Source organism: Danio rerio, chromosome 7, assembly GCF_052040795.2.
Source record: "Danio rerio strain M-AB ecotype USA chromosome 7, GRCz13ab, whole genome shotgun sequence".
NCBI classification, from domain to species: Eukaryota; Metazoa; Chordata; class Actinopteri; order Cypriniformes; family Danionidae; genus Danio; species Danio rerio.
Genome location: NC_141027.1, coordinates 27,629,991 through 27,641,531, shown reverse-complemented (window position 1 = coordinate 27,641,531; position 11,541 = coordinate 27,629,991). Strand labels below are relative to the sequence as shown.

General features: G+C 35.2%; 1 long non-coding RNA gene across 1 annotated transcript in view; it reads right to left on the bottom strand.

The window, feature by feature from the left end:
- Nucleotides 1-455: 455 nt before the first annotated feature.
- Nucleotides 456-11,541, bottom strand: part of LOC147835995 (uncharacterized) — a 120,527-nt gene continuing 109,441 nt past the window's right edge. The window contains exon 4 of the long non-coding RNA XR_015495725.1: nucleotides 456-1,296. This is a non-coding gene — a long non-coding RNA (uncharacterized LOC147835995). The remainder of the gene's footprint in view (nucleotides 1,297-11,541) is intronic.

The following is an 11,541-nucleotide window of genomic DNA, read 5'->3' as shown; positions in this document are numbered from 1 at the left end:
AATTAAAGTTGGAGGTATTTGACGAAATTCTGACAGAATTAAATTTGCTTGTATTTTTTGAGACACTGTGTACAGTGCTCAGCATAATTGAGTACACCCCAGTTTGAAAATGTTTATTTCTCCATTTCTCAGTAAATAAAGGCAATGTATTTTGGCGCATCTAAACAAAACCAATTTATTAAACAAATATATTAATTAAAATAATATTTTAGTCACCGAACGTATTTTTAAAAAATAGATAGTTAAATTCAAGAAAAAGTTGTGAAAAAAATTACAATGCACAAAATTAAAAAAAAAAAATTCCTCTTGATTTTCCTCTTTTTGAAATGACAACAGGTTTATCATTTAAAATGGCAGAATGCTTAGGAACTCACTAAAACACAGGTGGCAGTGTACTAAGTATGTGTAAACTAAACAAAACTGTTCCATTCATTCATGCACACTTCATTCTTGAATAGCTTTTTTCTTGTTTAATATTTACAGATAGTTTGACAAGGTATATAGCACAAAATTAACCAAATTCCATGAATTTATTCAGCTTTTATGACAGGGTTGTGCAATTTCATCCTTTTGATTTTTTAAGTAAATTAAAAAATGTTTGGATCTTTTAATTAAAATGAAGCAGGTAGCTTAATAACTATGCTGTTGTTACATTGTACAGAAATGCCATAAGACATTGCAGGTCATAGACGTATGCATGTGTTTACAGTCTCTTGCTCTCACACACACAGAGCAACAGACATTAGGAAAAGCTCCGTGAAGACCCAGGAGAACACACCCTTTAATCTAGCCAATGTCAGTTTAGTTTCCAATGGAGATCTCCATGAGGCATTCTCTCACGTGCTGACATGTTGCTTTTAGTTGTCTATTTCAGGTCTTTTCCAAGGCCTTTTTGAACACCACCATCACTGCAAGCCAAGTCCAAATTACACACAAGGAAAAGCCAAGGAAGGAAAGGCAATCACCACAGCTGGTCACCCCAAATTGTACAGAAAGCAAAGAAAAAAAACAAAGACAACAGAAACATGCTGGTTGAAATACTGACACCAGCTGTGCAATCTCAGAATAGAAACATAGAAACACACACACAAATCCAACATGGCAGTAAATCATTGTCGAATATGTGCACGAGTGGAAAAGAATTACAGAATAAAGGACATCATATCTCTTTGAAGTCATCTTCAGTTCTAGTCGTGCTGATTAAGGGGGTCATAAAGCAACTGTTCCTGTCAGTGTAGTTTAGGTTTAGAGGTGTGAGAGGATGGATTCCTGCTTGTGCAGTCGGAGGTACAGCTGCTGCCGAGACACACAATTCATTGACACTCCAGTCTGAATGCAGTGTCACAGTATACAGGATAAACAAAGATACAGTTATTGTTCGACAGCTCTTAGCCATGTTGAATATTTACACCAACATGGAATTAGCCATTATAGATAGCATTTTTCTTTCGGATAACTTTAACATACCAGCATTGTTTCATGATTATCAATTTCATTCATTTATTTTCGTTCGGTTTAGTCTCTATTTCAGAGGTCGCCACAGCGGAATAAACCACCAACTATTCCAGCATATGTTTTACACAGCAGATGTTGGGCTGGGCGATATTGCAAAAAAATGATCACGATATCATGTTTCATATCATTCGGTATTGATAATAATTAAATATTTTTAACAATACATTTAGGAATATTAGGATTTTTAACCACTTTATTTTAATTTACCAACATTTATTTTTTTTCCTTTATTTTTATGCCAAGGACAAGTTACATTATTTATACAGAAAATTATAATTTTTTATACATTTAAAAACCCACTTTAACAAACCCTAAATACACTGCCAAAAGAATGATAAAAAAAAAATTTAAGTAAAAGTAATTATAAAAAAAATAATTATAAAAAAGGGCTGCAAAATCTTTTTAAAGTAAATAAATAAATACATACATACATAAATAAAAAAATAATAATAAATACATATATAAATAGAGTGACAACAGTAATGGGTGATACGATCAGGGATAAGGCTGTGCTATCTTACAACGGTAAGTTACCATAGAAGAAGCTTGAGATTCTGGACAGAGAAAGAAAGGACAAAGGGATTACAGTAAAAAGATTCCAGTTACATACAAGACAGTCACATTATTCCCCAGGAAGTACACTTATAGCAGAGAAATATGATAATAAGGGTTGCCATACATATGAGAATTTTGCTAGAGCCTCTAATTGAGTATTTAATTTTTTCCAAGTGTAAATATAACATCAGATCTTGAAGCCAGTGCGATGCTTTAGGTGGATTTAAAGATTTCCAGTGCAGTAAAATTTGTCTGCGAGCCAGCAAAGATGCATAATTTACCAACATTTCTAAGGCAAACAGTTTAAATAGTCAAAAACAAAAATATTAAACAAAATATCTGATCTCTTTATAATAAAATAAACAAATGATAAAGAGATTCTTAAACTTGATAAATAAAATGTTACAAAGTTTGTACAATGGAAAAGCATAAATACTGAACTTTAAAGAATAATAATGTACAGTAAACCTCAAACTTTGTCAGCAACCCAAATTATGATAATCAAACCTGAGCTTTCAAGTAAAGGAATCAACCATCATTATTCAAATACATAATGCAACTTTAAATTGTGAAGTTGAATGACTATATAACCCCCTATGCTAAAAACTCTTTTAGAAGAACAGAAACCAAAAAGCCACTCTGGCGACATCCTTACATCCTTTTTTATTCACAATCTCCTCACTGCTGCTATACTGCACTCATTTTCGCATGTGTTGTCTTTCTGACTTGAAGTAACAATCATGCGTGTGGATTCCTTGATAATTTGCAATGAAATTTGTGCTCCCGCTCCCCTGGCATCTCTCGTAACTTGGTGACCATCAATAATTTTTCTCAGAGGATGACAAATGGACAAACCATTGCTGCAGCTCCGATGCAAATTTATGGAGAAAAGAAAAATCACTGCAGTGTTTGGATGCGCTGTGGTTGTCTGAGGTAATTAGTCTACTGTTATTAATGAAATGTGTATATTGTGTACAAAGTGTGAAGCATATTGGTTAGTTCTATGTATCCACATGAATCACGGTGCGCTCGCGCCATTTGGAAAAGTTCAGACTAGGTGCAGAAAATGCAAACAGTTTACTTAACCTGTGTGTGTTGCTCCCATATGCGGCATGTGCGTGACGCTCCCATATGCTCCAATGTGCGTGTCGCTCCCATACACGTTGGCGCCTCAATTGGAAATGACTTACACCATAAGCTTACTGCCATTTCTTCCAAGGTACGTTCTTAGCAGCCACATTTTAATAAAACTATAGTCTTCATACAGAGACTACATACCAAATCTTTTTTTAAATCAATATTAACATTGGTGTTTGGTTAATAAATATCAGTACCAATTTTATCGCCCAGCCCTAGTGGATGCCCCTCCACCCACAACCCAATATTGGGAAACACACGCACTCATACACTATGGCCAATTTAGTTTATCCAACACAATGTCTTTGGACTGTGGGAAATCGGAGCACCCAGAGGAAACCCACTTGAACATGAGGAGAACAAGTAAACATAAAAATGCCAGCTGACCCAGCTGGGACTTGAACCAGCGACCTTCTTGCTCTGAGGTGACAGTGCTAACCAATGAGCCACCATCAGACAGGTACTATCTTAGGTTAGAGATCAATAGAGATAAAAAGTGTTTTTAAGTGTGCCTCACAAAGGTAAGTGGCCTTGACAAACCACTTGTGGAAACGCTCTTTTCCTTCTATTAAAATAAATAAAAATAATAATTATAATAATAATAAATACATAAAAATAAATAAACTCTAAAGCTCTAAACCCCATTACTCTAAAGCGCCTAAAATGAAATGAAATTGTTAATTATTTTAGTAAGCCTTTAATTATGCTTGTTTTTAATCATCAAGATTAAAAGAGATGTTGCAGTAAATGAATGCAAGTTCAAATATGAGGATTGCAGCTTATTATTTCATAACATTCACACAATTACTTGTAAGAACCCAGTGTTATGGCTCAAAATTGTAACATGAGAGAGACAATGCCGACCAGGTAAATAGAAAAGAGAAATTATTTATTAACAAAAGGAATAATTAACAAAATTATTTAAAGCAATCAAAGTCAGGATAAATGGAAGTCAGTAGTGAAAAGCCCGTGCATAACAGTAAACTGCAGAGCTCGTGATCCAAAACAAACTACAGTAATCAAAACGACAGACAGAAGGGCCCGGCTAATTAAGCTCTCCTCTCATGTCAAATGATGGACTCTTTATAGGCACCACATAACAGGTCTCAGGTGAGATGACCCAACCACAAATCCACAACCATGCAGGCTCTGCAGAAATCATACAAGCACAAGAAGGAGAAAACAACAACAACAACAAAAAAAGTAGGAGAATAAGGAGAAGAATAACTATTATTATTATTTCAAATGAAATAAAAAAAATAAAACAAAAGCATTGCTATTTTAATAAGACTATTCTATTTAAAACACTACTACTACAATTAATAATCATATTCTAACAAGATAGGTGCTATGATATTAACTGTTGATATATTTATTCAAAAGTTAAACAGTTTTTCTTTATTTAAATAAACTAATCTAAAGACATCCTCAGATGTGTCTGAGACCTTTGTTAAAAAGTCAGACTGGCTTTATGACTGAAAATAAATGGAGCAGGACAAAGGTGAAATACCACAACTGTAAACTTCAAAGAGCGTGAAGTGTGTATCTACAGAGAGAAAGGGTCTGAATGCTTTGTGATGAGAGACAAAGCAGAGACAACACACTCACACACACACAGCAATGGGAGTGAGGTGGAGGTCTCAGAGAAGGGGATTTCTGCACTCAGGTTTTGAAGTTAGGGAATATTCCCAGCATGAAAGCACGGTTAACTTAGTCAAGAACAAGAAAGAATCGCATTAGGCCATGTCCTCAGGTCATGTGACCAGCATGTGACCAGCTCCAGCACTGTGGGCAGTCAACTTACCTGGAGGCCAGTGACATGTTACCAGTGTTTATGCGTGTTGCTGATACTGGAGTGTCACTGATCAGAAAGAAGGGTTCTTATGAAGTAGCATGCTTGCCCTCAGGCTAGACACAACTGTAGTGCACATTTTTTTGCTCACTAAGGATCTGCTCAAAACACAGCAAGCTGCCTTGCTGACTACTGACTTTATAATATCAGATAAATTCTGAAAAACTGTCTGAAATAGAAAGATTATTATATTCAAACAAATTCTGATATCTGTATTTTGACATACAAGATCATTACTGTATATAGAAAAAAAATGCAGATACTATTAGGTGTTGATTGTATAGAGCCAGATTTAATTTTGAGTGTATAGTTGATTGTAAAAAAAAAAAAAGGACAGAGTTTAAGAGGGCTAAATAATTGGAAAAAACAGCACACATTATCAGAGAAAGGTCTTTTTTTAATGGAAGACTGAGTTACAGTATGATATGCGGATTAAAGAAGATGAGCTCACACTGTAAATAATTAATCCTGAGGCATGTATTTTTCATTAAAAAATTGTTATCATTAAAAAATGTGAATATTTAATTTTTTTAATATTGAGAGTTTTGCTAATAATATCAATATATAAATGTAACTTTTATTTAAAGCAAACTGGTGCAATTATTAGGCTTAATTTGAGGAATAAATTTAACTAATACAATTTAGTAAAGAAGGCTTCATCTTTATTAAGAAAATTGATTTGTACTAGTTGGATTTGATTGAGATGTTTGCATTTAAATCTCAATAACTACAGTAATCGGACAACATTTTGAAGAAGCGGACCAACAATGAGCATGTTAAGAGGTAAGCATTGACAGCTTATAATTTTGTAGTTTACCGTCTTAAATAAGCTCTTTCAGGAAAGACATATGGTGTTCATGTAGCTTGTTAGCTCAATAGCTAGCTTATGCAACTCAATAGCTTGTTTGGGAGCTTAGTTTTACTGGTCTCACTGTTGGTTTTGGTTACGATCATGTAGATTACATACATTCAATTTGATACCTTGGTGCATCAAGGTGCTTTGACAGTGCTTTCCATACATAATTCGATTTTTTCTTCACAACACAAGAACTTTTTTATTAAAATGTATAAATATATTTATAGATTATTTGTAATACAATAGTGTCCTTTAATATAAGCAGTAGGATATATGAACTATATTTTTCATTTTGCCTGCTCAAAGAAAACACTCTTTTTGAATGTTTAAAACTAAAGTCCAACACAAGCACAGAAGCCATCACGAGCATTTATAGCAAATAAACTAATTTAAAAATTATCCCGCTTGATTTTTGAGCGGTTAAGTGAGATCTTACACCTCCATGATTGGTCATTGTCTCAACCCGCTCAACAGAAAGGGCTGCAATTGGCTTTAAACACGAGAGTGCTGTTCACCAATGAGTGACACGAGAAGAACTTCCGCAGCTACAGTCTATATGCGCATAATATGCAGTTATCTCAGGTAATCTATAATAGACACAGTGAGGTAAACTCGCACTACAGGCATGCTCATGTCTGGATCCACAAGTATCGCTTTAACAGCCAAGAGGAGAGAAAAAGTTACCTCACGAACCCACAGGCAGGTCAAATGTCGAGAGAGAGAGAGAGAGAGAGAGAGAGAGAGAGAGAGAGAGAGAGAGAGAGAGAGAGAGAGAGAGAGAGAGAGAGAGAGAGAGAGAGAGAGAGAGAGAGAGAGAGAGAGAGAGAGAGAGAGAGAGAGAGAGAGAGAGAGAGAGAGAGAGAGAGAGAGAGAGAGAGAAATATAGATTTTTATAGCATTTCTCCCTAGTAGTGAAATAGCAGCTCATGTGCTGTGCCCTTATCAGTGTCAATGAAAAACTTTCCAGCAAACTCACAAGCAGTTGAACTGTGCATAATCTATCTACATTTTAAGTAGTAGGAGCATTTTCTTTACTCTCCCTCTCCTCCTTCGCCATAGTATTCTACTGCGACATCGCGCATAGAAGATAAATGACGTCAGTATACGTAATAACCAGTTACGATCTATTACTGAACCGATATCAAACTGTCCCTAACTGCATTAATTAATTAATTTTGACACCCCTAAAGATGTATATAGTGATACACGGGTATTTTAAACCACCAAAACCTATTTGAAAATGATTTTCTTGTATGTTTACTCTACATTATATGTTGAAACTTAACAAATGATGTGCATTGTAATATTGAACAGCAGTGATTAGGCAACATTTAAGCAGGGTGGATGAACAACAATGATCTTGTTAAGAGCTAGTATTATTAGTCAAAATACTTGAGGTTATGTTATAGTGTCAGTCAGCACAGTCTACTTAAACATTTTGGAGAATTACTGTTCAGAGATACAAATTTGGATAAAAGCTATTGTAAGGAAACCTTAAACACATGAAATATATCATTTATAATTGCATAATTCAATAATAATAAATGTAGTGTTTGTTTTACAGCATGAGACTGCGAATGCACAGAAAATTGTTCTCTGCATTGTCATGAGGCATGGCTGGCTTGAAAATTTTGTTTAGAACTGCTGAAGTGGACTTATAGAAATATTCTTCAAATTAAAGTCAACCAAAAACAAACTTATATAAGGTTTCTGACACAAATGCACTGCTACAAACTTTTGGTGAAATTTTACTGCATTGATTGATTTGATTGTGTATGTACTGGTTTTATATGTTATGCAATACACAGATTCTGTCAGCTTTTGTCTAAAATGTGACAATTCCTATTTCCTACAAAAGAAAGCTTGTGTACGAGTAAAAAAAAAAAAGACTCAACAAATTTTTCCATGACATGGACAAAGCACTTTCAGAACTTAAAAATACTGTAAATTGTAAATAGATTTGTTAAACAAATTGATTGTCCTAACATGTCTTGGGGTTACTAAAGGGTATGCTTTCGTTTAATTCACTTATTAGTAATATTTCACGATCTGCCTTTTTTCACTTACGTAACATTGCAAGACTTCGCCCTACACTATCTTAACAAAGTTCTGAAGTCCTTGATAATGCTCTACTTACATCAAGGATTAATTATTGCAATTCCCTCCTATCTGGTATCCCTCTTAACCAACTTCACAAATTACAGGTAATCCAGAACTCAGCAGCTAGGGTAGTCATCCGCTCGCTTGCTTCTAAACACATCCTCAATTCTCTTTCACTTGCATTGGCTTCCTGGTCTTTATCATGTACTAGGCATGGGCCGGTATAAGATTCTGATAGTATGATTCCCTTAGATATAAATATCACGGTTTAACTGTATCACGGTATTGAGATTACTGCTCTAAAATCTATTATTTTTAAATGTCTGGATAAAAAACAATACCTTTTCCCCTTTTGTACACAATATATTTTAATTTGGGAAACATTTAAAGTATTTTGTTATAGTAAGCATGTCAGGCTAAATAATTCAAATGAATCATTGACTTCTGCTGTCTTCATTAGTTTCAAAAACACTGATTATTTTTACAACTTAAAATGGCATCTTTGGAAATCTTTTCTGCTGGAGATACTGCTGTCCTAAAAAACAGCAAAAAAAGCAAATAAAAAATATTACACATACCTCAGGAATGGTATAGCAGACAATTTTGACAGTTTTAAAACCTGGACTTTTCCATACTGCTGTATACCTTGAACACAGTTATCGTCTCATGCCTATGGTTTACAGTGTAAAATTAACTTACAAGTTCTTCACAACCTGGCACCCGGTTACCTCTTTGATCTTCTTTACTGGTATACTCCTTGGCACTCACTGAGATCTTCAGCGGCTGAACTGTTATCAGTTCCAAATTTTAAGATGAAATCATTTGGTGGCAGGGCTTTTAGCTGCATAGCACCACAGTTATGGAATTCCCTACCGTGATATATTCATCAGGTAAAGTCTATCTCCAATTTTAAATCCCAGGTTAAAACCTTTCTGTTCAGAATTGCTTTTAATGATTTTCTGGTTATTCTTCATCTTGTTTTTTTATTTTTTATAATGTGCCTGTGACATATTGTAAGGTGTTCTTTAGTGCTTTGAAAGGCGCCTACAAATAAAAGGTGTTATTGTTATTTGGTTATCTGTGTAACATGTAATAAAAGGTTTGGCAAAAAATGAATGGTCTATGTATTTCATTATAAATTTTATGAATGAGTAATTTTGATGAATTTTGTGGTGGATTTTCATTTAAGTGCTAAAAAAATCAAGTCTTGAAAACTACCTAAAAATAATACTTGCAATAGTGTTACCACCATTTTTTTTTTACCACTTTATTTTTTTAACAGCACATTAATTTAATTTTTTACAGTGCAAATAAATAAATAAATATGCATGAATGAATGAATGAATGAACGAATGATCAGTTTCAGACTTGATTTAAAAGTGAATATAAAAATAACAAAAAATAGACAAACCAACAAAATATTTCCATTAAACAACAAAAACACTCAAACATATATGCATTTACTGTAAATTTAAATCCATGCATAAACAAGCAAGGTCAAATAAACAAATAATTTGCTTTATCACATCAAGGGTGCATGCAAACAAGAGGGGCGGCAACCAAAGTCCTCTATTAGCCTGCCCTCAATTATTGAAAAAGAAAGGCGTACAACAACAGCAACAATCCAAGACAATATTCCTGTAGGCCTCAGCCATCAGTCAAAATGATGAATGTGAGTAACTAAACTGTGGACATAGATCTGTCAGGTCTTGCCTGGTCTCACTGACATCGCATTTAATTATAACGCATGTCTAATTGAAAGCCCCCTGGAAAAAGGCGGGATATTGTGGTCTCTCCCCTCTCTCTCTCTCCCCGCTTGTGGCAGGCAGGGAAAGTTAATTAATTAGGAGGCACCTCCTCCCTCCTTTATCTTGAGTTACTATCAGCCCTGCCTCACTGAGCTGATGAGATTTTCAGCCAGCTTTTCATCTCGCGCAAGAAAAAAAACAGAATGGCGTGAGGAGAGTGTTATCAAATGAGCTGTTGAAGCAGCCAGTGAATATGTCATTGACTGTGACTGCTCCCGGAGTGAATGGTGATTTATCCACATGACTCCCGTCATGCTAACTGTGCGCGTGTGTGTGTACGCCTGTCAGGTCTGGTGGTTTGCTCTCCCCTTCATTCCAAGCACCCACATCTGTATTAATACCATTCTATCTTAAATTGGCCCTCAGAAGCACAGCCAGCCACCCTGAGCTTGAACCAGCATCTTCTAGATAAAAAGGATCAGTACAATACAGTTGTGAAGAAACATATGATCCATCGAGCATATGATTTTGGATGCGAGAAGCCCTTCTATATCAGCTCCAATAGCACAATAAATTGAAAAGAAAATTGAAAGACTCCACAAACTATGCTTTACAGCGTGTATGTGTTGAAAGCCAAGTAAACAGGATTCGTGAAACACTGACAGGGCGCCCACTGATCCCTTCAGTGCTGACTGCAGATGAGACACTTTAAAGATGTTTATATTTATCCATCTTCTGTACGTCTCTCTCTCTCTCTCTCTCTTTATTTCTCTCTTTCTCTGTGTGTGTGTGAATTAATAATGTGAGCATCAGGCCACCAAAGAGATCCGTGTCTTCATGAAGGGGTCTCTGACAACAAGGCTAACTACTTCCTCCACCATAAATGATGTGCTCGTGGGTAGCAATGGGACCAGAGCAGGTGGCTGGAATGGACCGGGGTGTGTTTTTAAGTGTGTGAGTGTCTCTTGCTCTGCCATAAAGGTAATTAGTGAAGCCCTGAACCTGTGGAACTCTGTTGAAAGGCTGCCAGCAGCTAGTCAGCGGTAAATCAAGAACCTCAATGCCAAATCAAAAGAAATCAGTTGATCTCTGCATAAACATGAGATCGGAGACACACCAGGCGGCGTCTGCCTGCTCTGACACCCCCGTCCCATCAAATCACCCGCTTCAACACCCCCTTCCTCAGACACACAGGCACAGACCATTCCTGATATAGTGAGTAAAACTCACCTAATGTTCATCTCATCTATAGAGGTTCACTGTAAGCTTTGCTTTGAGCTGATTTATGTGGGTAAAAGAATTATTTAAATTATTACAGAAATGCTGTGGACTTATACTAAAAGTTTTCCTGAAGGTATACACAATTTGGCCCACTATACATTTATTACAACTAAAACTGGTTAACGCCTTAAACCTTTTAACACTTTTTTTGTTCTAAACATTTTAATTCCACCTCATAATATTTTTTAAATAACTTTTTTCTTAAATTTATTAAAATAAAAAAATGCTGTTAGTTTATTTGGCAATTTAAGACATACTTGACTAAAGCCCCATTTAAATTACACAATTTTCTCCTGATTTGACTGCTTGACAAAGGTTGCCGTTAATTGTTTCTTCTTGTGTAGTATGATACTCATTAATGCATACTTATACTTTTCAATGCATATTCATTTTTTTTCTCTTCGTTTACAACTGGTTCATCACATGAGTGACATTGACCAATAGGAGCATTATTCTCTTCTCTACGCAAATAAATAAATTAATTAATAAATTAATTT